This window comes from Schistocerca gregaria, chromosome 1 (assembly GCF_023897955.1).
Source record: "Schistocerca gregaria isolate iqSchGreg1 chromosome 1, iqSchGreg1.2, whole genome shotgun sequence".
In the NCBI taxonomy this organism is placed as follows: Eukaryota; Metazoa; Arthropoda; class Insecta; order Orthoptera; family Acrididae; genus Schistocerca; species Schistocerca gregaria.
In genome coordinates this window covers 933,087,476-933,115,259 of record NC_064920.1, presented here as the reverse complement: position 1 = coordinate 933,115,259, position 27,784 = coordinate 933,087,476, and the positions used below count along the sequence as shown (strand labels likewise).

The 27,784-nt window shown below is 43.0% G+C and overlaps 1 protein-coding gene across 1 annotated transcript in view; it reads right to left on the bottom strand.

Moving 5' to 3' along the window:
- The window catches only part of LOC126309833 (discoidin domain-containing receptor tyrosine kinase B-like), a 271,956-nt gene extending 246,076 nt beyond the window's left edge, over window positions 1-25,880 (bottom strand). The window contains exon 1 of the mRNA XM_049992104.1: window positions 25,156-25,880. The gene's annotated coding sequence lies outside the window, so the exon portion shown is untranslated. The remainder of the gene's footprint in view (window positions 1-25,155) is intronic.
- Window positions 25,881-27,784: the final 1,904 nt, after the last annotated feature.

The following is a 27,784-nucleotide window of genomic DNA, read 5'->3' as shown; positions in this document are numbered from 1 at the left end:
CTTTGGTCATGTCTGAATTTACAATTCGTACTTTGACAGAATTTCTTTTTTCTTTAAAAGCAAACCTTGCTGCTAAACTTATAACTTGGACTGCTGTGGATGGTGAAACACATTCATCGCAGAGCTTCTTCTCCATACAGCGCTTACATTTCTTTACAGTGTAAAAACTTTCACTGAATTCTCTAATCCATTAAACATGTATGCTTTCGTTAGCGTCGTCTTTCTCTTATTTACTATTGTTACTCGTCAGGTAATTACGTCTTTGTTAAACTGACTGTCAACAACATATAATTAGGAGATCTGTTCTTTGTGGCAAATTACTTTAGCGTTACTGTGAGTTCTCCAAGAAGCACATTAATACCTAGTACATTCGCTCAATATTTCACGTGAAATTTGTTTTGAAATTTAGTTCGTTGTTAATAATTTTTTGAAGGCTTTCTTCTGACAGAAAACCGACTCATCCGAAGAGTTGAATATGCAGATTTTCTCCTGAGACACGTTTCGTCCTGATGATTACCGTAGTAGGTATTTCCTTCACGTCACGGGAAAAGTTAAAACTGACGGTTGTAATTCTATATGTATCGTAGACCACGCTTTCCTATGAGTTCAGATTAGCGACAAATGTGCAGTCCAACCTGGCAATAGTTCTGAGCACAGAAAAGCTGTGAAAACGGACGAGATGTAAATTGACAGGCGAATATCAAAGTCAAAAGTGCCATTTACGTACAGTGTCTTACAGGGCGCGCACGTACTGCAATCAGAAAAGATAACAATAAAATTTATTTCCTAATGTCGCTTAATTTTCTCAAATTTTTAGCTTACTTGAAAGGGCAGTGTCTACAAAAGCGATCTTAAGCTGCCTCATGAGGCTCAGAGGTTGAGATCAGTTCTGTCAGTGGTATGTATCCTGAGAGTGGCAGTAACGCGATTTTGTGCTCTGCAGAGCGACGTCTTGCTACGTCGGAAAGTTTCCATTGTCTTTCCTCGGGCCGCAAGAGTCTTTCCCCAGTTAACTCGGTCGGGTGAGTTTCTCGAACTCTCCGACGAACAGCTGCGTCTGGAGCTGTTCCTGCCCAGGGTGCAATCTGCGGACGGACAGCCGATTTTTCTCGAACGACGCTGCTGCAGCAGTCTGCTAGAACTGCAAGAAGCAGTCGGATAACAGGATATGGTGAAGTATCGAAACAGATATTTTCAGAATTACGTTAGAAATTAACTGCCTGTCGTAATACACCTGAACTCAGGTTTTATCACCTTAGCAGACAAGAGTGTCCTAACAAATCTATCACGGGCGCCTTGCCACGGTTCGCGCGGCTCCCCGTGTCGGAGGTTCGAGTCCTCCCTCGGGCATGGGTGTGTATGTTGTCCTTCGCGTAAGTTACATTAAGTAGTGTGTAAACCTAGGGTTCAATGACCTCAGCAGTTTGGTACCACAGGAACTCGCCATAAAATAACCAAGAAGCAGCAGAAAGGGCAATTCTTGGTCACCAAGAATTTTGGATTGAATATCGAGATTCTCTTTCGAGGTGACCTTACAGAGCGGGCCCGGCTTGTGGTAGGAAAAACACGACAAATACCTCACAGAATCTCTTTCGGCCTGAGGTACGCCGTCCACACATTTTCGGTTAAACTTCGCATTGTGGCATCGTTACAGTCGACGCCTTGGAACAATTGACCGGACGCAAAATCGCAACCGATCGAACTACGGGACTCTATCTCAACCCTGAGTTTTGTGTCATTTGGCCGACTGAAGTCGTACAGCTTTACGTGCCGCGGTGACCAGTGTTTTTCGTGATATGCGACTCCATTATATGACAAGACATGAAACATCTAGTGTCTATCGCTTAGGATATTCTTAACGACCATTGATTTTATGCCGTGTTAAATCGCTGTGGTACACGCGTTGACACCAGGAACAAATTGGGTTAACGTCACTCACGTTTCGGTCATGGGAACATCTAAACACGACAACTTCTTTCTGCTGTACTGTAACGTCTCCACGTCGATCCGCGTTACTGTGATGACGCCGTTCAATCCACTGCCGTGATTTACGTCAGCAGAAGGAGATCAATTGACCATCAGGTACTACTTAGGCACACTTTAAAATGCTCTCAAGCGACCAGTGTACACGGGTAACACACTGTCGTCCGGAGAGCATACTAACATCATAATGTTACAAGTACACTTACAGTGTCCAACAGCGTTCTGTGTACGTGCTACAACGGTTGCCTATCGTCTGTTTTCACCATTAGCATATTACGACGTTAAAACCACAGTCAAGTGCAAATCCAAAGGCAGGCTTGTCAGTAATGTAATACACTTAGAACCGAACGCACTATTACTACGACCACCAGCTTACAGCCAGGTCAGAGCTAACCTATTAGACGGCGACTGCTGTTATTTATAAAGGTATCGACTATTTCAGAATACTAGTATTTATACAGGAATCAAATATTCCGGCTACACAATTATTACAATTACAATACGAGTATATTTCAACAAGATTCCAGAAATTATGAATGCCAAGCAAAAATAATTACCGCATATCGGCTTTGGAGCGCCGATTCACAGCACACCTCCCGCTACACCATACTGCATATACCAAAGCTTTTGGCAGTATTGTAGGATACGAGTCATACTACCGCATTAGTGCACGTAGAAAATAGAAACATATTTCACATATACTATTCTTACTACCATTTGCATTTATATTCTTGTTTCGGGAATAGTTTCCTAATCTGTATATGTTCAGCACCTACACGAATACCGCCCCTTCTTAGTCTTCTATTACACTGGCAAAAAAAAAAAAAAAAAAAAAAAAAAAAAAAAAAAAAAAAAAAAATCGCAGCACTGTAAAAAATAATGATATTGCTGGAATATATTTGTCTCTGCAACATATTTAAGTGATCAACGTTACAACATCGCAGGCTAATAAAAGCGCTAGATAACCCATTGCATGTGTGAAATGCTGGTACATTAATAACCAGAATGCTTAATGCAAGCATGCAAAATTGCATTCATTGTGTTCCGCAGGTGCAGGATGTTAGTTTGTGGGATGGAATTCCATGCCTGCTGCTCTTGACCGGTCAATACTGGGGTTAATGTTGGTTTAGAATGATGCTTGATTTGTCGTCGGATGGCGTTCCTTGAGTGTTCGACTGGAGGCGGATCTAGTGATCAAGCACTCTGTGCATCATGTTGGGTTACAGCAGCGGTAAGTGGGGAAGCGTTGTTATCCTGTTGGAAACTCATCCTCGTGTACTATTCATGACTGGCAGCACAACATGTCGAATCAATAGACAGACGTACAAATTCGCAATCTGTGTGGGTGGGATAATCACGAGAGTCTTCCTTTTGTCATACGAAATCGCAACCCAGCCCATAACTCCAGGTGTACGCCCGGTGTGCCTAGAACGCAGGCAGGATGCTTACAGACCCACAACTGGCCTCCTTCTATCATCACCGGCACCGAGGCTGAACCAGATCTCATCAAAAACACAGCAGACGTCCACCCCGAGCTCTCGCTTGAGCCGGCCGCGGTGGCCGAGCGGTTCTAGGCGCCCAGTCCGAAGCCGCGCGACTGCTACGGTCACAGGTTCGAACCTGCCTCGGGCATGGCTGTGTGTGATGTCCTTAGGTTAGTTAGGTTTAAGTAGTTCTAAGTTCTAGGGGACTGATGACCTAAGATGTTAAGTCCCATAGTGCTCAGAGCCATTTGAACCATTTTTTCTCTCGCTTGACACCACTGAATTCACAAATGGCACGGTTTGCGGTCAGTGGAATGCACAATACACTGCGTCTGGTTCGGAAGTGTTTTAAAGCAAGCAGTTTGTAGCACTCCGTTGTGTCACTGTGCCGTCAGATGCAACTCACATTGCTGCTGCAGGTGTAGTATGGCCGTACACCGAACATGGTGTTCTTCACACGATGGTCCTCCCTCTCGGTAGCGCTACGTAGCCGTCCGGAGCACGGCCTTCTGTGGCAATGTATAATGACTAAATTATTCAAAGTCTTTTCGCCCTATCGCAGAAGGAACATTCAGTTTCTCGTAGCTCGAATACATGACCTCGTTCAAACTCAGTGTGGTGTTGATAATGTCGTCTTTGTCGCCTTAGAGTCCTTCTAAACTAACATAAACTCACTGCGTTCAATCTCAAAGGTAACTAACGCTCACGACTGTTGCAGCTTTTATTTAAAGCAAACATGATTTGCAGACTCATACTAGCGCTACCAGCGCGACCTGCGTGAAATAAACACATCAGAAATGTTGTGCATCACCCCGGTTCCCAGAAATCCTGTAGACAGACGTTTACTGTGGATATTGTATTACAGACAGTCCCTTTGACTGTTCAGAGATGTCATTAAACACGGCCAAAGATGTAAACAACCATGCATGAGCAGCGCCTATTAGACGAAGGGGGTCCGACAGCCGATCTGTTCCAGTCATTCCACGAGGAATGAGGTACATGGCTCTTGTTTTCCGTAATTTATCCATGCCTAGGCGGTCAATACCGAGGTTAGATCGCGTCCGCATTGTTACTTTATGTTAGGAAGAGCTCTCAAGAAGGGAAGTGTCTAGGCGTGTTGGAGTGAACCAAAGCGATATTGTTCTGACTTGGAGGAGATATAGAGAGACAGGAACTGTCGATGACATGCCTAACTCAGGCCGCCCAAGGGCTACTATTGCAGTGGATGACCGCTACCCAAGGATTATGGCTCGGAGAAGCCCTGGCAGCAACGTCACCGTGTTGAATAATGCTTTTCGTGCAGCCACAGGACGTGTTGCGACTCAAACTGTGCACAATAGGCTGCCTGATGCGCAAATTCACTCCCGACATCCATGGCGAGATTCATCTTTGCAACCACGACATCTCCCAGTGCGTTACAGATGGGCCCAGCAACATGCCAAATGAAACGCTCGGGATTGGCATCACGTTCTCTTCACTAATGAGTGTCGCATATGCCTTCAACCAGAAAATCGTCGGAGACGTGTTTGGAGGTATCTCAGGTAGGCTGCACGCCTTAGAGACACTGTCCAGCGAGTGCAGCAAGTAGAGGTTCTCTGCTGTTTTTGGGTGGCATTATGTGGGGCCAACGTACGTCGTTGGTGGTCATGGATGGCGCCGTAGCGGTTGTACGATACGTGAACGCCATCCTCGGACCGACAGAGTAACCATATCGGCAGCATATTGGCGAGGCACACGTCCCCATGGACGACAATTCGCGCCCCCATCGTGCGTGTCTTGTGAATGACTTCTTTCAGGATACGACATCACTCGATTAGAGTCTTCAGCAAGTTCTCCAGACATCGATAATGCCTGGGATAGATTGAAAAGGGCTGGTTATGGACAATGTAACCCACCAACCGCTCTGACAGATCCACGCCGAATCGCCGTTGAGGAGTGGGATAATATGGACCAACAATGTCTTGATGAACTTGTGGATAGTATGCCACGACGAACACGGGCATGCATCAGTGCAATATTACGTGCTACTGGGTATAAGAGGTACCGGTGTGTACGGCAATCTGGACGACCACCTCCGAAGGTCTCGCTATATGGTGGTACAATACGCAATGTGTGGTTTTCATGAGCTGTAAAAAGAGCGGAAATGATGTTTATGTTGATCTCTATTCCAATTTTCTGTACAGGTACCGGAACTCTCGGAACCGAGCTGAGGCAAAGCCTTTCTTTTACATGTATATGAATATACTTCATCTTTCAGAGGTAGAAACACGCCTACCAACTTTCTTATGTTGAGCAACTCATTCTTGTGTTGCGATTGTTTTCCGTCAGTGTATTTTCTGGATGTATTCCAATCTCTGTCTTCCTCTACAGTTTTACTCTCTAACGTTCCCTCTAGCAAAATGATGGTTTAACACAGGACCTGTTTCTTCTTCTTTTCAGTGTTCTCCAAATGTCCTATTCTTCACCGGTTTTGTGGAAAACCTTTTGATTTCTTGTCTTATCAGCAGCTGCTTTTTATGTCATCCGTGGTTTGATCGCCATGACTTACTCTACGCCCAAAGTAGCAAAATTCCTTGACTCCGTCTGCTTCGTGACCACGTAATTTGACGACAGATTCCACGCAATTCTATTTCTGCTACTTCTCATTACTTTTGCTTTTTTCTGGTTTACTCTCAATCCACATTCTCTACTCATTAGACTGTTCATTCCATTCAAAATATCATGTAATCTTCTTCACTTTCACAAGGTGATCTGAATGTCACCATTTCCCAAATTGTACGCCATTGATACCTAGTTTTCAGTTTGTCATCAGTAACTGATTTATAATAAAGCTCCTGTAGTTTTGAGAGCGTATAACATATTATGGCATATCTTTATACAAGACAGGATGAACGCTATGAGGCTTAGAAAATATTTCCAGCACTTTAACATAGAGAACTCAGTACATATCACCCTCACCTTGTTATCTTTTTATGTTTCATTCATCGTGTTGTCCCTTAGCCTTCGTCCAATGTACACTCCTGGAAATGGAAAAAAGAACACATTGACACCGGTGTGTCAGACACACCATACTTGCTCCGGACACTGCGAGAGGGCTGTACAAGCAATGATCACACGCACGACACAGCGGACACACCAGGAACCGCGGTGTTGGCCGTCGAATGGCGCTAGCTGCGCAGCATTTGTGCACCGCCGCCGTCAGTGTCAGCCAGTTTGCCGTGGCATACGGAGCTCCATCGCAGACTTTAACACTGGTAGCATACCGCGACAGCGTGGACGTGAACCGTACGTGCAGTTGACTGAGCGAGGGCCTATAGTGGGCATGCGGGAGGCCGGGTGGACGTACCGCCGAATTGCTCAACACGTGGGGCGTGAGGTCTCCACAGCACATCGATGTTGTCGCCAGTGATCGGCGGAAGGTGCACGTGCCCGTCCACCTGGGATCGGACTGCAGAGACGCACGGATGCTCGCCAAGACCGTAGGATCCTACGCAGTGCCGTAGGGGACAGCACCGCCACTTCCCAGCAAATTAGGGACACTGTTGCTCCTGGGGTATCGGCGAGAACCATTCGCAACCGTCTCCATGAAGCTGGGCTACGGTCCCGCACACCGTTAGGCCGTCTTCCGCTCACGCCCCAACGTCGTGCAGCCCGCCTCCAGTGGTGTCGCGACAGGCGTGAATGGAGGGACGAATGGAGACGTGTCGTCTTCAGCGATGAGAGTCGCTTCTGCCTTGGTGCCAATGATGGTCGTATCCGTGTTTGCGCCGTGCAGGTGAGCGCCACAATCAGGACTGCATACGACCGAGGAACACAGGGCCAACACCCGGCATCGAGGTGTGGGGAGCGATCTCCTACACTGGCCGTACACCTCTGGTGATCGTCGAGGGGACACTGAATAGTGCACGGTACATCCAAACCGTCATCGAACCCATCGTTCTATTATTCCTACACCGGTAAGGGAACTTGCTGTTCCAACAGGACAATGCACATCCGCATGTATCCCGTGCCACCCAACGTGCTCTAGAAGGTGTAAGTCAACTACCCTGGCCAGCAAGATCTCCAGATCTGTCCCCCATTGAACATGTTTGGGACTGGATGAAGCGTCGTCTCACGCGGTCTGCACGTCCAGCACGAACGCTGGTCCAACTGAGGCGCCAGGTGGAAATGGCATGGCAAGCCGTTCCACAGGACTACATCCAGCATCTCTACGATCGTCTCCAAGGGAGAATAGCAGCCTGCATTGCTGCGAAAGGTGGATATACACTGTACTAGTGCCGACATTGTGCATGCTCTGTTGCCTGTGTCTATGTGCCTGTGGTTCTGTCAGTGTGATCATGTGATGTATCTGACCCCAGGAATGTCTCAATAAAGTTTCCCCTTCCTGGGACAATGAATTCACGGTGTACTTATTTCAATTTCCAGGAGTGTATGTGTATGCTTATTTCAAAGTCAGAAATAAAAAGTAGTCATAGCAGTTTGAAAAGCTTATGAAGGTATTACAGGGTCGGTTGTGCTGAGAAATAACTGTCAGGAAAAAAATCGATACGTTGCACTGATTCCGAATTAAGTATTATTTAAGTTATCCAACTAGGCCGTTGCGCTCGTAAATTCAAGCGACAAGCCAGAGACGGTGTCGTGGGACGTGTTCTTAGTTTGGTTTCCTAAAACCGAACAAGGGAGAGCGATACAAAGATTCGATACGGGACGGTAGTAATGATCTACACCGAACCAAAGGCTATACAGTCTCGTGAGCTGTCATCTACACAATGAGAAGGACTAACTGTATATGGCGGAGCGTCTGTCCTAGCGCGCGCGCGGGCATTATAGGTTAACTTAAGTGATGATTAATTCAAGGCGCAACGTATCGGATTTTTTCTCAATTATTGTCTCTCATCACAACCTACCCTGCAACACCCGTTCAAGATTTTCAGTGTTTCTGATCACCCTAAATAATCTTGACACACGACATAAATAGCCGTGAAATATTATACATGTTATATGCAGAACTGCATTATTCGATCATGATATAACATACAGGTACATGCTTAGAAGACATTAATAACAAACATCGATAGTATAGCTATATCGGAAATGTAGCGGCTTTTCTGAAATAGGCAGATTCTCTGTTATGACGTGAAACCTTCAACAAGGAAGAGATGACACTATTGTCCTTGAAATCGTAAACTCTGTAGAAAGTTGCACCACAAACGAACGATTAAATATGGAAGAGCGATAGTGCACGCGAAAAGACCAACAACAACTTCTGTTGTGCGGTCTGAAAGGTCAATGTAACACCAAGCACGGAACTTCAAAAAAACTGAAAACGTGAAAAACAAGTGCCAGCAAGACTTTTCGATAACAGACTTCTTTATCCACATTTACATATGTTCTGCAAGCTTCCTTACGTAGTGTGGCAGGAGGCACTTTGTACACCTCCGTTACTTTTCTCCGTCCGCTCAAGTTGCGAATAGTATACAGGAAGAACGGCTCTAGAAAAGTATCTGTATGAGTTCGAGTCTCTTTCATTTACCTTCCAGGCCTTTTGCGAGATGTACGTGGATACTAGCCATTTGTTTGCTATCTCCTCTAGGAACGTACACTAAACAGCTAGAACATTATGACCGCCGACCCATTACGGAAATAAACCCGCCCAGGCCATAGCAGCGTCACTGGCAAGGAAGGTCTGCTAGTCAGACACGCACGGTGAATATAGTGTCAGTGAGAGTGCTGTCTGTATGAAGAAAGGGGAAGGCGCGCGATCTATCTGAGTTTGAACGACGGCGAATTGTAACTGCACGACTTGTCGGGTGCCTAGGAGAGCTGTGGTGAGTGCCTTCAACACGTGGCGAAGCCAAGGTAAAACTACGTCCAGACGTCGTGGGTTTGTGCGGCCACACCTGATTACATATGTCTGACCTCGTAGGCTGCGCAGACTGATAGAACAGGACTTGCGGCGAACAGTGGCGGAACTAACATCAGACTTCAATACTAGGCAGTGTACACGTGTGTCTGAGCAAATATCGCACCGAACACTTCTAACGATGTGCCTCCACTGCCAACGAGCCATGCATGTGCCAATATCAACAACACGACGTCAGCAGCTACGACTCAACGCTCTAGGCGTCGGTGCAGTGGCAGAGCGTTGTAATGTCTGATGATGAATCCCAATACCTTCTTCGCCATGCCGATGGGATGGCGCGAATCCGTAGTGCTCCAGGGGAACAGTTCCTTGGAACCTGTACTAAGGGATGGAGATAAGGGATGGAGATAAACTGGTAACGTCTCCATTATACTCTGGGGAACACTAAGTAGGGATCCATGGATCCAGTGGAGCTCGTGAAAGTTAACATGGCGGCCAAGGTGTATCTTACAGTGGTTGCAGTCTATGTACACCTATTCATGATAATCATGTTTCGCGTTGGCAGTGGCCTTTTTCAGTAAGATATAGCACGATGTCAAGGAGTTTGATGGAGTGGCTTAACTAACCACAGTGGCGAGTTTCAATTGATGTGTTAGCCACCCAACTCGCCAGATATGAACCCCATCGAACAAATCGGTAATGTGATTGAGTGTGGCTTCAGAGCTCGTCACCCCCACCCCCTCCTCCCATAAATTTTAGAATTAGGCGACAGATGTGGTGCAAACCCCTCCAGCTACCCACCAAGGCCTCATTACTTCCATGCCACGACGCGTCGCCGCTGTCATCCGTGCTAAAGATGGACATACTGTCTATTAGGTAAATGGTCCTAATGTTCTGCCTGATCAGTGTACACCTTACAGTGAAGGACACTTACTATGTTACTAAAGAAATCTGCTCTTCTTTGAAGCTTCTGCGTTTCCTGGAGAGGATCGCAATACTAAAGTGTCGGTCGAACGAGAGTTTTGATAGATACTTGTTCTTACTCAAGTATTGCTGTTGATATGACTATTTTAATGATTAATCGATAGTAACATAATCAAAAATAAACGCTGTTTTAGACAATCTGTGTTCAATACGCCAAATTAGTAGAACAAATTTTCAGAAAATGAACCATATCTGTTGTGGCAAAACAGTCTGCTTCCAGGAAACGCATTGATTATACCGCCATTTAGGCTCCAACAGCACGTTTACGGAGCCAGGGGATACAGAAGAGTCAAAAGCAGCGATCGATATCCACACTGAATTAAGTGGAAAGCGATGAGCGATGAACTCCTTGACCGAATGCTACTAAACTGATACGCCAGCATTTCTATGACTGTAGGGTATGTTGATTAAAATTTAATTCCTATTCGAGATTATTTTGAGTACTTTCAGTTCATAAAAAACTTGTTCCTTCAGAAGTCGTATGGTACGAGTACATGTTGGCTTTCAGGTGTACCGAAATGTAGCACAGCCACTAGTTTTTGAGTATTGTAAGCCCAACAGTGTAGCTGTGTAGTATTGGTAGAAGCCATAGGCACTCGGCGAGTACAGGTTGTCGGTATGCCAGCATAGTGTAAGATAGGTTTCTTAAAGAATGGTCCAAGTAGGCAGCACAAGTGCTATGAGGAAAAGGACTAGAAGCGATACGTTGGCACAACAAATCAGCTGCTATCCCATATAAATAACTGTCACTTGTTGACAGAGATATTCATTCCCCTACTACGATTGGGTGGGTGGGGGATGTGGGGGGGGGGGAGGAGGCGTACTGTAGCTACCGCTGCACTATGGGTCAGCAAGCAGCCACCGCTACAACTGTGGTCGACACCACTGCACCATCTTCTACTACCAAGCCCTGTTTCTTGTACTTGGTGCGTCACTTGGGACTCACTCCAGCGGCACCCCAACTGCTGCTTAGAGGACAGTAGGCCGCGACTAGGGTGGTAAAACCGCTCAACCCTCAACATTGGTGTGGGTACCCTGGAGACGTATGTCGCCGTCGCCGAGACGAGAATCCCCAACTGGAGGCTAGCATCCTCTACAAGTGCTCTGGGCCGTCATCTGTGCCACCGATACCACCCGCAAACAGTTTCGGCATGCCCAACTAGGTCATGTGCTGGCAGGCGAGCATCATTCTCAGCTGCAAACGTTGGAGCCTACCATCTGAGCGTTAGCCAACACTTTGCGGCACTCCCTACTACGACGAAAGGAGTGAGGCAGCGACGCCGTGGCATATGAGTGTAGACATTAAATAAAAAAGACTTTTAATATTGTCTTCTAAGCTTCCATCGGCCTACTCCTCGCCACGACTCTCCACTACGGCTTAGACCAATGGAGAAATGGCCTGCCAACCTCATGATTCATTTCATAACCTTATCGGAAATTTACAAATGGAAAATCGCAATCCACATGCCTAGAGAAAGTGCAGATGCAGCCGTCGCCATCTTTCAGACTTTAAGAAGCGTGGAATCATTCTCAAATGGCAAGTAGGAGCGTCATGCCGACCGGATTGTAGAGACAGTTCACCGTAATGCAATAACTGCAGAACGCTTTGGACGACGACTGTCAGGTTGACTCACAAATCTCTGTTGGTCCATCAGGGCCAGGGGACACCGGCTGGTTAATCTCAGTGTCAATAAAATTCACCAGCAGCCGTGTATTTCAAGATATTATATTATTTTATTGTGAGGGCTACAAGTTAAATCAAATGTCGAAACTGGTAGCCTTCATAATAAAGTAAAAATAAACGTTAAAGTACACAGTAGTTGGCGAATTTTATTGATGTTGTTGTTGTCTTCAGTCCTGAGACTGGTTTGATGCAGCTCTCCATGCTACTCTATCCTGTGCAAGCTGCTTCATCACCCAGTACCTACTGCAACCTACATCCTTCTGAATCTGCTTAGTGTACTCATCTCTCGGTCTCCCTCTACGATATTTACCCTCCACGCTGCCCTCCAATGCTAAATTTGTGATCCCTTGATGCCTCAAAACATGTCCTACCAACCGATCCCTTCTTCTAGTCAAGTTGTGCCACAAACTTCTCTTCTCTCCAATCCTATTCAATACCTCCTCATTAGTTACGTGATCTATCCACCTTATCTTCAGTATTCTTCTGTAGCACCACATTTCGAAAGCTTCTATTATCTTCTTGTCCAAACTAGTTATCGTCCATGTTTCACTTCCATACATGGCTACACTCCAAACAAATACTTTCAGAAACAACTTCCTGATACATAAATCTATATTCGATGTTAACAAATTTCTCTTCTTCAGAAACGCTTTCCTTGGCATTGCCAGTCTACATTTTATATCCTCTCTACTTCGACCATCATCAGTTATTTTACTTCCTAAACAGCAAAACTCCTTTACTACTTTAAGTGTCTCATTTCCTAATCTAATTCCCTCAGCATCACCCGATTTAATTTGACTACATTCCATTATCCTCGTTTTGCTTTTGATAATGTTCATCTTATATCCTCCTTTCAAGACACTGTCCATTTCGTTCAACTGCTCTTCCAAGTCCTTTGCCGTCTCTGACAGAATTACAATGTCATCGGCGAACCTCAAAGTTTTTACTTCGTCTCCATTAATTTTAATACCTACTCCAAATTTTTCTTTTGTTTCCTTTACTGCTTGCTCAATATACCGATTGAATAACATCGGGGAGAGGCTACATCCCTGTCTCACTCCTTTCCCAACCACTGCTTCCCTTTCATGCCCCTCGACTCTTATTACTGCCATCTGGTTTCTGTACAAATTATAAATAGCCTTTCGCTCCCTGTATTTTACCCCTGCCACCTTTAGAATTTGAAAAAGAGTATTCCAGTCAACATTGTCAAAAGCTTTCTCTAAGTCTACAAATGCTAGAAACGTAGGTTTGCCTTTTCTTAATCTTTCTTCTAAGATAAGTCGTAAGGTCAGTATTGCCTCACGTGTTCCAACATTTCGATGGAATCCAAACTGATCCTCCCCGAGGTCTGAATCTACCAGTTTTTCCATTCGTCTGTAAAGAATTCACTTTAGCATTTTGCAGCCGTGGCTTATTAAACTGATAGTTCGGTAATTTTCACATCTGTCAGCACCTGCTTTCTTTGGGATTGGAATTATTAGATTCTTCTTGAAGTCTGAGGGTATTTCGCCTGTCTCATACATCTTGCTCACCAGCTGGTAGAGTTTTGTCATGACTGGCTCTCCCAAGGCCGTCAGTAGTTCTAATGGAATGTTGTCTACTCCGGGGGCCTTGTTTCGACTCAGGTCTTTCAGTGCTCTGTCAAACTCTTCACGCAGTATCGTATCTCCCATTTCGTCTTCATCTACATCCTCTTCTATTTCCTTAATATTGTCCTCAAGTACATCGCCCTTGTATAAACCTTCTATATACTCCTTCCACCTTTCTGCCTTCCCTTCTTTGCTTAGAACTGGGCTGCCATCTGAGCTCTTGATATTCATACACGTGGTTCTCTTCTCTCCAAAGGTGTCTTTAATTTTCCTGTAGGCAGTATCTATCTTACCCCTAGTGAGATAAGCTTCTACATCCTTACATTTGTCCTCTAGCCATCCCTGTTTAGCCATTTTGCACTTCCTGTCAATCTCATTTTTGAGACGTTTGTATTCCTTTTTGCCTGCTTCATTTACTGCATTTTTATATTTTCTCCTTTCATCAATTAAATTCAATATTTCTTCAGTTACCCAAGGATTTCTAGCAGCCCTCGTCTTTGTACCTACTTTATCCTCTGCTGCCTTCACTACTACATCCCTCAGAGTTACCCATTCTTCTTCTACTGTATTTCTTTCCCCTATTCCTGTCAATTGTTCCCTTATGCTCTCTCTGAAACTCTGTACAACCTCTGGTTCTTTCAGTTTATCCAGGTTCCATCTCCTTAATTTCCCACATTTTTGCAGTTTCTTCAGTTTTAATCTACAGGTCATAACCAATAGATTGTGGTCAGAGTCCACATCTGCCCCTGGAAATGTCTTACAACTTAAAACCTGGTTCCTAAATCTCTGTCTTACCATTATGTAATCTATCTGATTCCTTTTAGTATCTCCAGGGTTCTTCCACGTATACAACCTTCTTTCATGATTCTTAAACCAAGTGATTAAGTTGTGCTCTGTGCAAAATTCTACTAGGCGGCTTCCTCTTTCATTTCTTAGCCCCAGTCCATATTCACCTACTATGTTTCCTTCTCTCCCTTTTCCTACACTCGAATTCCAGTCACCCATTACTATTAAATTTTCGTCTCCCTTCACTATCTGAATAATTTCTTTTATTTCATCGTACATTTCTTCAATTTCTTCATCATCTGCAGAGCTAGTTGGCATATAAACTTGTACTACTGTAATATTGACGGATAAATGGACGTACAGAACTGGCGACATGCGGACGAGTAGCCATGAGTCGTGTGCCGCTGACACAGCATAGCAGAGAATAGACTGCCGTGTTGTAGAGACCAGCTGTACTTTCAGTGGCGTTTTGTGCTGTCCAGCATTAAGTCATATTTCCCTTTTTGGGAAAACCAACTAGATGTAGAATCGCGTGGTATTGAAAGCAAGTCTGAGGACGAAGACAGATTGAACACTGCTGCTGTCAGTAGCAAAACCCATGAGTGTATGGAACACACTTGTTTCCCAACAAGGCCCTTATTGTCGATATTTGTAATATTGCCACTAGACAAACATAAATACATGTAAGAAATCACGCGAAATGGAGTAATTGCTCTGTAAGAAGCCACTGGGCACTCTAAGTCCCTTATACCAAAATACTCAAATCATATCAGTGAAAATCATCGGAATTTTGTCGGTGGAGCTGAGGTTCACTCTTCATAGGACGTTTGGCGAGTAATTTGGAAATCAAGAGAATGATAGTGGCAGTTGGAAAACTTGAGTCGACGTGGGGCATACATGGATAGTTCAAATTATATGTGCACTATCTGTGAAACCGAAGATAGTGCACCCGATTCCTAGTCTGCACACTACTTTTCATGTAAAACAAGTCTCTCATTTACCTTTACTCCCCCCCCCCCCCTGCCCCTCCTTTCCCCCACCACATTCCACTGTACTGCGTCACTTTCTTTTATTTCTGCAGCAACAGAGGAAACGTGATGTCACTCTTTGGGTGTGTTTAGTGCATTACAGTTCTTTTACTGTAGAATATTTCCATGACTTGCCGTATTTACGACAAGCTGTTGTTGTATGCCTCTCTTTTAATTGGATCGTGCATGCTGTGACGTTGGCCTAAGAGAGGGCATCCAAACGGCCAATTTCCACTAAGATTGCCTCTTCCGGTGTAACACGCCGACCCAACAGAGCCAAGGCAAAAGTCCAGGAATAAGAAGAAGAAGTGCTTGCTGCCACGTAGCAGAAAAAATGGTTCAAATGGCTCTGAGCACTATGCGACTTAACATCTGTGGTCATCAGTCGCCTAGAACTTAGAACTAATTAAACCTAACTAACCTAAGGACATCACACACATCCATGCCCGAGGCAGGATTCTAACCTGCGACCGTAGCAGTCGCGCGGTTCCGGACTGTGTGCCTAGAACCGCGAGACCATCGCGGCCGGGCCACGTAGCAGATGACTACGGCGACGCCAGTTCGCTCTTACTCCTGTGATGGATGAGACAAACATGATCCAACGACTTCAGTGGTATAGATTTTTATCTTTATTCGTGACTTACCTTATTCTTTTGAAGAGGTTGTTGATGAGTTAATGTGGGACATGTTTGTCTGTACTACTTCGACTGCCTAGCGTAGATTAAGGATAAGTGATACTCCAAAACACTGTTCCAAACCAAATAAAGTGTGTTTCTTTACTAATGAGCGTTAATAATCTTCTGTGGTATCAACATTATGACAAGGTACTGATATTGGAAGGCATGTATACAGCGTATTTTAAAACAACAAGCGTACAAATGACCGAATTTTCCACGCCATACCCTGATTGGTTCTACGTTGCTGTGTCAGAAAGAATCAAATAGCGTTGCTTTTTCTGTGACACGCCTACAGCACTACATTATAAGTCTCTACTGCTGATAAATCTCTCCAAAAGATTTCATCTCTGAAAAGTCTGCTGTGTTTCAGTTTAAGAAGATGCAACACCTTGTCTGAAATATATCCTCCTCAAGTAAAGTTGTGACTGGACAAAATTTAAAGACAGAGCTCTCGTGGACCCGAAGGTTGCTTCTAACACCTCAGTGCTATACTGGGCGTGGTCCTGTTGGTGGTGGTATGCCGTTTCTTGCCTCCAGTCTTTGAACTTACCCACTCAGTTGTAGAGGTAGTTACAGTGTACTCAGAAACATGGTACAATTCGCCCTTTTCCACATCAGCAAACATTGCCAGAGGTGAAAGAAGTAAATATGACAGACTGAAATCCTAGAAACGACCAGTGAAAAACTTCTATCCACAAATCAGTACGGTTTTGAAAAGCATCGCTCGTGTGAAACTATCGTTTTACCTCTTCTCACATGAGATCCAGCGAACCATGGATTCCATATTCTTAGATTTGAGTAAAACGTTTGACACTGTGGACTGTTAACGAAGGTAAAAGCATACGGAATAGATTCCCAGGTATGTGAGTAGCTCGAACACTTCTTAAGTAACAGAACACAGTATGCAGAATGAAATTTTCACCCTGCGGCAGAGTGTATGCTTTTATGAAACATCCTGGCAAATTAAAACTGTGTGCTGGACAGACACTTGAAATCGGGACCTCTACTTCTCGTAAGCATGCGTTCTAACGACTGAGCTATCCCAGCACAAAAGCTTTACTGCCGCCAGTCACCTACCTTCTAAACCTCACATATGGTTTCCGCGAATCTCGCAGAACTAGCACTTCCGGAAGAAATGATACTGCGGAAACATGGCTTTGCCACACTCTGGGGGATGTTTCCACAACTAAATTTTCATCCTTTATTGGCATGTGAGTTGATATGAAACTTCCTGGCAAATTCAAAGTGTGTATTAGACTTCGCAGGAACAGAGTATGGGTGAGCATTATTGTTGGAGACGGATGTGACAGCGTGTCTGCAGTATTGGTGTGAACTATTCATTTATTTACGATTATTTGAAGCGGTTGCTGATACAAAAGGTTTCCCATTCGTTCATCAACATGGTATTCGTATCCCTCGGTTGATTTTCATCATCTTCGTGTGCTAAATATGCGATGAATTTAGTATCTATGCGCATGATGTTTTAAAAGTTGATTTTCATCAGCATCGTTTGCTAAATTTGCGATGAACTTAGTATCTATGCGTATGATGTTTCAAAAGTTCCTGGTCTTTGTGAACCCATCAGGCTTAAAGATAGTTTCGGAATCATGTTTGCGTCATTTACTGTGAAACACTATGCAGTAATTCGGTCACTCTCTACTTCAGTTTAGCTCATTCCCTGGTTGTCTTGACGTTGTTCTTGGATAACTATTTCTTGGTTAATGCTAGTAGTTTCAGTTTTAATACCTTTTGAGCAACTCATTATTGAAATGATTCTGAACCGTACTGCTAACTGTTATTTTCTTTTCACATGTGACTATTGCAGTTACAGAGAGAAGCCTCTTCACTCATTGCACAGCGCTCGAGTATAAGCTGATCACCATACGGAAATTTGAAAGGTTCTACGATTGATTTTCATATTTATTTGCTTTAAATTATTTATACTATGCCTGCCAAAAGCCTCGTTGCACGACATATGTAAGTGTAATGTGCGCATTTAATTTCCTTTTTCATTATCGAAGTCAGATAGCGGTAAAAATTGATTGGTTATCTCAGGAAATTTACTATAACGAGACATAGTTTCAGTGACTAGAATACTCTCTTTCAAATTCTGAAGGTGTCAGGGGGAAAATACAAGGAGCGAAAGGCTATTTACAATTTGTACAGAAACAAGATGACAGTTATAAGAGTTGAGGGACATTAAAGGGAAGCAGTGGTTGGGAAGGGAGTGAGACAGGGTTGTAGCCTCTCCCCGATGCTATTCAATCTGTATATTGAGCAAGCAGTAAAGGAAACAAAAGAAAAATTTGGAGTAGGTATTAAAATTCATGGAGACGAAGTAAAAACTTTGAGGTTCGCCGATGACATTGTAATTCTGTCAGAGACTGCAAAGGACTTGGAAGAGCAGTTGAACGGAATGGACAGTGTCTTGAAAGGAGGATATAAGATGAACATCAGCAAAAGCAAAACAAGAATAATAGAATGGAGTCGAATTAAGTCGGGTGATGCTGAGGGTATTAGATTAGGAAATGAGACACGTAAAGTATTAAAGGAGTTTTGCTATTTAGGAAGTAATATAACTGACGATGGTCGGAGGATATAAAATGTAAACTGGCAATGGTAAGGAAAGCATTTCTGAAGAAGAGAAATTTGTTACATCGAGTATAGATTTATGTATCAGGAAGTCGTTTCTGAAAGTATTTCTATGGAGTGTAGCCATATATGGATGTGAAACATGGACGATAAATAATTTAGACTAGAAGAGAATAGAAGCTTTCGAAATGTGGTGCTACAGAAGAATGCTGAAGATTAGATGGGTAGATCACATAACTACTAAGGAGTTATTGAATAGAATTGGAGAGAAGAGGAGTTTGTGGCACAACTAGACCAGAGGAAGGGATCGGTTGATAGGACATGTTTTGAGGCATCAAGGGATCACCAACTTAGTACTGGAGGGCAGCGTGGAGGGAAAAAATCGTACAGGGAGACCACGAGATGAATAGACTAAGCAGATTCAGGAGGATGTAGGCTGCAGTAAGTAGTGGGAGATGGAGAAGCTTGCACAGGATAGAGTAGCATGAAGAGCTCCATCAAATCAGTCTCAGGACTGAAGACCACAACAACAACAACAACATAATTTCAGTTAGGGCTTAATGGCTTTACTTATACTGGTAGTTGACATAGACTAACCACCTTACGAGCGGGTGTTAAGAGTAACAGAACAGGTATCTGTCTAGAGAAAGTAAACGTTAATTCTGATATCCAAAGTAATCACACTTGGAAATGTATGGATTTTTTCATAATTTTTTTTCTTTTTTGTATGGTCCACGTATACCGAACATATATATGTATCCATCTACCCAGTCTTTTTCAGCAGTATTACACTCATAAAGATAAACATTTGGGAAGAGTTTTCTTTGTTGTTTTCAACTTAATAAAGTACAGTCTAGAGCTCGTAATGGTATATATTTTCCTCAAAGCAGTATGTCGTTTGATAACAATTTGAGATCACCGAAAATGTACTGTCGAACGGACTAGCAAATATTCTTGAATGATTAATGTTCCGCAGCTTCCAGATATATATTAAAGAACATCTTCCGCGTACTATGAGACGCATTACAAACGTTTATTTACCAAAATGGGCTTTCGAGCTAATACCCATCGTCAGCGATATATTAAGTAAATCCATAACAGAGACATACATGTCAGTTAATACGATAGGATCTAAAATATTTCCTCTAGCAAAATGTACAGGCTGTTATGCGTGTTACTGGTGTCAAATTTTAGGCAACGTCTATGATAACGTTTCACGTAACTATCACATAAACTGACGGGTCAAAGAGTCTAGTTCCATTTCTTCAACCCTGGTACACTTTGAAAAACCGCGAGCCATAGTACCATATCACGCGAGTAGAGGAGCAAAAACCAGTGACGCAGCCCACGACACTGTATCAGTGAGCTGTGCCAGTTACTTTTTTCCTCCTCTAGCTCGAAGCGACATACGTACCTACAAACAAACAAACAAAAAAATATAATAACTGGATAACTTTAATTTTTCATGGTTATTATTAAAATTTAAAGATAAGCCTTTGCACAGTTAGTCCGTTATAATTAGTTATTAAATTGTTGGCGAGTTTATTCTGTAGAAAGCGAAGCGCTAAAACTAGTTTTTTAAACAGAATTTCATTTTCCAGTTTAGCGCTTTATTTCAGGGGCCACTGCGGAAGCGCCTTTTGCAGGCACAGTTGACAACAGGACTCGCCTCTGCCGTTTTGATTGCCAGGGCCCGACAGAGCGACCTCTCTGCTCTCCTGTGAAATCGCGGCCCTCTGAAATGGAGTCCCGCCTCAAAGGAGATATCAAACGGCCGCCCGCGCAGACCACGTACATTCGTCCGGCGCCGCCGTTTGATCAACGGCTGAGCTCGTAATTACGTTAAACGCGACGCGGATTCCGCGGTTTGGCGGTATTCGGAAGATTAAAAAACGGAAGGAAATTGGGACTGGCAAACCTTGAGGCTGAAAAAGTACTGATTCTCCAGTCCGTTGTAATACAAAGGAATCTCGTTTGACGAAATCACTTTGGCTAATTTAAATCCCTTCTGACACTGAAACAAAGTTGACTGTTATTACGCGAGAGGCACAGAATTAGCACTCGTTTACGACCTAATTTTAGCGAGGTATCGACAGTACTCGACTAGCATCTCTACGTTTTTCACGTTCGACGATGATATATCAGATAATTTCAAAGGAAGGGTAGTTTCTATGAATGACGTAGCAACAAGAACTAGTAATTTAGAAATGTCTCCCGGAAATTATTCTTCAGTCCGTTTTATCCCTAAAAAGGGTGTTTCTACTTGGGAGTTATCTTCTAATTCTGCCAGAACCGCCGCCTCAATTTGCTATGCTTTTTCTTCCGTTCCTCTGACCATTCCCGCCAGTCTCCTTTTTAAGCTTCTCTGTGACACTGTGCTTCATTACTGGTGCTTCAAACGACAGAGAATTTATTATATTTTATTCCGTAATCTTGATGCCTTGTAAATGTTCCACAGTTTCTTCTAATCGGCTGTTTTCTATATTGCATGATATTTCGGTGAACCTATTATTACTCGTTCTGTAAAAATTTCATAATATTTCGACTGCTCTTGGCGCACGGTGTGTGAACTTTCAAATATTTTTATCATAGGTCCAATAGCTATTCCATGTGGGCTTACAGACTTTTCACAAAAGGATACCGGAGTAAATGTACGAAAGTTATTACGATTAGAAAAAAAAAATAGATGTCGAAAGTTGTCTTGGTCAGTCGCACTTTATGGGATCACAGAAGAAATTGCAAACAACATATCTGGGCAGACTAGTCATGCTTCACTGTATGGGTCAGCCAGTAAATTTACATGAAATCTGATGAACAACTTCAGAACGCTTCTTAGATTCTGATACAGAACTTCGTTAACAATATATCGTTTGGCGAAATGATTAAGCTTTTGGAAATTACGATTTCAATCTCGGAATCCACCGTTGAAAAACTCTGCTACTTTTTTGGTTCTGAGAAAAGCTGTAACTAGTCTGAATGCAGTCGAGTGACTGGTAACACATTTTTGAATGGCTGGTTGAAGGAGGCTTTAGTCGGCGTGGAATGAAATACAACAGTTTATGATTCCAAACTCTAACAAGTCTAACCTATAATTTCTGAGGCCGTAAGCAGTCTTCATTCTTTTACAGATAGCATTCGAGAGCTACAGGTATGAACTGGAGTAAACATAGAGAAACCTATTTTTTCATCTGAAAAATCGTATCTTATTGGAGTCAGAAATCTGCTCATCAGCGGTTTTCAAACTTAAATGACGGCGGAGGTGGGCACTAAGACATCGTGTAATACCGCCATACCAATCTAGCCTCAAGAATTCATAACATTCTGCAGAAGTGTATTTCGATCATTAAACCTCTCAGCAAGTTGTTCCACTCCCAAGTTGAAAAAATAAGTGGGTTTTACGCTACTAAATAACCAGTCGCAAGTTTAGGAACAGCTTCCTATTTTACTATTCCGTCGTCACGTTAATATACGTCGTACCATAGGATCATCCACAGCGAAAGTATTTTACACCGTAAAGACAATTTATCAAAGAAAAATATTTATACATATTACCTTGTGCAAACTAACTTTCCACAGAATTATGTACTGGTCATCGGTTTCTCTCGAACCTATTCTCTCAAGTGTACCATACGTTCCTTTGTGATCTAATCTTCCCAGCATCTCTTCACTTCACACAAGGAACATCCATTTGATGGTGATCAGCCTTTTTTTTCAACCCCTTATATTTTTAGTTTGATCTCCAGATTCATCACCATCATGGTTCACTTACGCCAACTGATGTACTCCATATGATTTTCCTCACTTCTTGGTGCGTATTCGATACCAATACCTTACTTTCGTATCAAATGTTTGTTTTTGCAAAAATTAGTCTCGGATGGTTGAAACGCGACGTCATTTTACAAAATATCTCTAACTGAAAAGCGAAGTGTTTTGTGCATATAGATCGACGTTTAGGTGCTTGGAGTATGTAAACTTACATATTCATCAGTAATCGCACTGTGAGTATAAAGGCATGACGAAATACGGAACTAAGTATCGCGTATATTCATTTTGTTTTTTGCGGCCTGGGACTGATACGCACTCCGTGCGACGTGTTTCTCTGGACTTATTATTACGGGTGATATTACTCGACTGACTGCAATTTCAAACTCGTGAAAATGCAGAGGATGCGAAGACAAAAGTGCCGAAGGCGAGTGGTGGAATGGAGTGACGGAGGAGGGGGGGGGGGGGGGGGGGTGAATAGGATAGAGAGATGTACGAGATATTAGAAATGTACTTACGTGAGAGGCAATCAAACGTATGTCTCCAATTCCGATTTATTTAAGTCGTAAACCCGTGAACGAGATGAATAGCGGTAGATATCAGCTAAGGACGGCTGAACGTAGACGTTGATCCACATTTAAAACATCAGCATGACTAATGTTAATTAGGTGCTTTACTAATAGAGGCGGAACACTTTCTCGAGAGATAAACTCGCCTACGAGGTTTTTTCACATGCACACAGATGCCCTGTTCGTATTGAATATACCATCTGCGCTTAACCGAAACTGCACGGAGATCTCTCAACAACAAACAAAGTCTACTTTTACATTTATGAGCGAAAAAATAATACATAAAGCTTAAAACATTTAAACAGTAGGGGCTACAGTTTTCTCGACGTGTTGTCTTGACAAGAACTGTGTTTTCACATAAATAAATTTATAAATAATTTTTCCATTTCCATTAAAATTGTCAAAGTAAATTAGTAAAACGTAATTGTTGATTATTATTTCGCCAAAGAATTGTCTAATTACGAATTGAGCGCTATGGAACGTATTAATTGTATTGATAAAATTCTGAATAAATGTAATGCCATTAAAATTCTTTTAAGAATTCTATAGGTCCCTCCCATACATTATTGTTTCTCATTCTCCCCCCCCCCCCTCTCTCTCTCTCTCTCTCTCTCTCTCTCTCTCTCTCTCTCTCTCTCTCCCTCCCTCTCCCTCTCCCTCTCTCTCTCTCTCTCTCTCTCTCTCTCTCTCTCTCTCCCTCTCTCTCTCTTCCGCTTGCCTCCTTCACAGGCCCAGCCTCTTCACAAATCTTAGCTCATCTGCGGTCTGAATCATGGCTTCCCTCCGCATTTCTCCAAAGAAAAATATGCTATCGAGTATCCGCTGTGCTCGCTTTCACAAAGTCAGAAACATATAGGGCCCGTAAAAACTTTACATTACACGCTGCTTTACTTACAAAGTTGTAGGATGTAACTTGTTACAGACCAAATACTGCAGTGTCCTTGATAGAGGGATTCTAAACTGTATTTTCGTCTACTTTACTACTTGTTTGTAAATACTGTTAACAAAACAGCGCTGTCATGATCCTCCAACTTTACCATAGGACCTTACTTTACCAATGTACGATGAGGTATGGAGATAGTAAAAATCTACTCGTCTTTTGAGGATTCCTTATACCCAGATTGAGAGATAGTAATCAACTGAGGTAAAAATATTTATTAAAATATTATGATATGGTTTTAATAGGAGCCGTCGTGATTGACGCAAGACTTCAGGAACAGTATGATAGACACTAAGAAATAAAAAATGCTAATGAAATAAATCGTGCCTTTGAGACTGGTGGTTAACTCTGAAAAACGTATGCAACAGCCAGAACATTAGAGGAGATCAACGAAGGTCTATCGTTTCTGAAGGTGAGTGCTGAACGGTGATAAACCACAAAATGTCCTTGTTGTGCAACCCTCAATATCACTACCGTCTCTTACGATACCACACTTGTGCTTTTTAAAAGTCAGAGGACCAGAAATGGGTTCGCATTTTACGAGCAGAGATCATCTTTGCAAATAGTAGTTCACCTTTAAGTATTTAGTATAAAACGCGGCTGAATAGTTGGCTTGTAGGTTACATCTGAAAACTTAGACTTGTAATTGTTTACGCGATAAATATACATCAAAATTTGCACTCACTAGTAAAGCATTGAAACGATGTCTAGGGAAAGCGACGTCATCTACACGGTAAAGACATTCTTTTGGATACATATGATAACTCTAGCGTTGTAACATTTATGAAGTAAACTGTTATACATAAAAGGAACGCAAATAACGTTATATCGTATCTTAAATCTCAACTGGTTCGTTCTCAGCCCACGATCAGTTAGTGCCTGGGCCGAAGTGACCCTTGGAGTCCTACGTACGAGTGAATATAGCTTAGAGAAAAGCATTCACGAAAATGGGAAAGAATTTCGTATATCGGTTCACGCATTGCTTTTGGATGATATACAATGGAGATGAAATATTCATTTCAAATAAGGGTAGAATATGTCTCATATACAATAGCTATCTAATCAACTGGTGTGTCTTATTTACATGCTATTCCTTGCACGTTATTGGAAATCTATACTAAAATTGAAAAAAAAATTCGAAATAAAATGATAAAAAATTGAGTAATGAAAAAAGTTATGACTTCCTTCTACGCAGAATTTTTTCTGAAACTTACCAACTACTGGTTGATGGTTGAGAAAGTCCAGATGTTACCACGGTTTTACTTCCACATTTCGAAATCGATCATCTAATGACCTTATTCTCTTTCTGCGCCTGTGTCATGTTTGGAATTCTTTGAAGGAGCAAAGGTAGAAGAGATCATAACTGTCAAGGCTTATTTACATATCGTTAGTGTATTCTTTTTTTCCTCAGCGGTCCTACGCCAAGATACTTTCAGATTAGAAGCAGATGTTTTGAATAAAACCCGCTAAAAAGCAGTATATCCTTATAGTGTTGGAGCACACGACTGGCAATGTTCAAAGTAACTAGGCATCGTTCACTGAATATGTACTTCGTATTAATGTGTATATGTTCGGAAATGGCATATTCTGAAGAGTGTGTGGCGAAGTCTAGATGAAGCAATTTATGTTGGGACGGCTTTCGGAAAGCGGTCCGCTGATGTTACAGTTTATGCTACTGCTCGGCAGATGGAATCTGAATTATGGCACAGTGAATCTACGCATGGTAGTTGACAGTTTGTCCATTCAAGGATTCACCAAAACTGGAAATAGATTGAGTAGAAAAAGAACAAAGCCAAGCGCGGTCAGCGTAGCGACTACCAGCACTCGGCGAATATCGGTTCAGATATAGTCGGATGCGTTCCACGCCGGCCACGGCCGCAACGTTGGCGACAGCGGGAGATAGCGCCTTCCGTCGCGGGTGGCGGCTGCGCGCTCACTGACCGAGGCTGCCGGGGTGGCCGCCACCTGCCGAGCGCTAGTTCCCCCAGACGCCGCTAGAAGCCGCCAGTGTCGGTTCAGAGACCTCGACTGTCTGGCGCGGCTTGTTGCCCCGCGGACAGCAAACTCGGCAGCGTCACAGGAAGGACGTAATGCAGTGGAACACAGCTCGTTACCAAAATATTTCAAAGGCATTGATAAAAGGTTTCTAGTGTAGTGGAAAACGTCTATAGATCACTTCTACCTAGGCTGCGAGGTTTCGAAAAAGAAGTGTGTATATTATGAACTCTGCTTTTAATCTCCACCAACAAAATCTAAACTCATTATTCCCATCCGAGAAGTCTATAGCCCAGGACAAACCATTCTCTCCATCCCACCCCACTGCTGAAGATAGTCCCTTGGTGACTACAGCTTTACAAAATAAAAAACATTCAAGGCAAAACCTATTAGGTTGTTGGGTCACGTCATGTTCCTCTTCAGTTTCTTCTACACGAACGACTTTTCTAACCTTCCACTGCGATCTTCAGGATCACCCGGTGTCCACCACTAGCTGCAGATTCATTGTGTAGAAGAAGTCGAAGAAGAACTCGACGCATCCAGCCTAACAATCTAAAAGATTATGACTCTGTAAGTCTATCTTTGTACAGGATGACTGCGGACATCTGCAGACCAGTATAGAATCTATAATTCATGTTGGATTCCTCCTACTCATTGGTCAGGGGGCCTGAAGACAACGTAGTGAATAGCCGAATCTCATAGAATAAGCATATTACATTCAAAATACAGACGGCTCGAAGTGCCTCTAACTACACATTAAAAAAAATGGTTCAAATGGCTCTGAGCACTATGGCACTTAATTTTTGAGGTCATCAGTCCCCTATAACGTAAACCTAACTAACATAAGGACATCACACACACCCATGCCCGAGGCAGGATTCGAACATGCGGCCGTAGCGGTCGCGCGGTTCCTGACTATAGCGCATAGAAGCACTCGGCCACCCCGGCCAGTGCACATTTTAAAAGATTTTACCTTGAATGACTACGGCTACTACAGACTGCAGACTTAAATGATACGTTCATTCATTCTAACGTACTCAAACTACGAAATTCCTGTAGGTGCGCCAATCTGTCTTTGCCCATATTTCAACTGCCATCACACGATCAGACGCACTTTATATTCAACAGCCTACCCAATTTTCGTTTAATCTACCTGCTCTGACGTTGTACCCTCCCAGCTTTGATAACTTGGCAACATCTAAAATTTTCCCCCATCTGATTCCTAACCACGCACGGTACACATCCATTCTGTCCACCGTATCTTTTCCCTTATCCCGTATCTTTTCCCTTACTCCTGACCTCATCTTCACCCAACAAATTCCAGCGGCGCGGGATTATCCGAGCGGTCTGAGGCGTTGCAGTCATCAGTCCCCTTATAACTCTGCGGCTGGTCCTGGCGGAGGTTCAAGTCCTCCCTCAGGTGTGTGTGTTTGTCTTTCGGATAATTTAGGGACTGATGACCTTAGCAGTTAAGTCCCATAAGATTTCACACACATTTGAACATTTTGAACAAATTAAATTTTACTGTGTCGTTCAGGTTTCTGTAGGTTGAGCTCATTCATGGTTGGTTGATTGACATGCCTGATGAGTTACCTATAACTCAAAAACTGCGATCGCTGTTTACGTGAATCTCACAGCATCTGCTCGTATACAGTAACAGAGCTGAGGTGTCCACTGGATTTCGGAGGTCAAGGAAATACTTGTAGAAGAAATGAACTTTGTTATATTATCTTAGTCGTTTACAATTTAAATCTTACTTTTTCAATCGTAAAATAGATTTCTCTCTATAATTAGGCAACTTTAACATCAAAATCTCAATAACTGAAAATTATTCATGTGATTCATTAA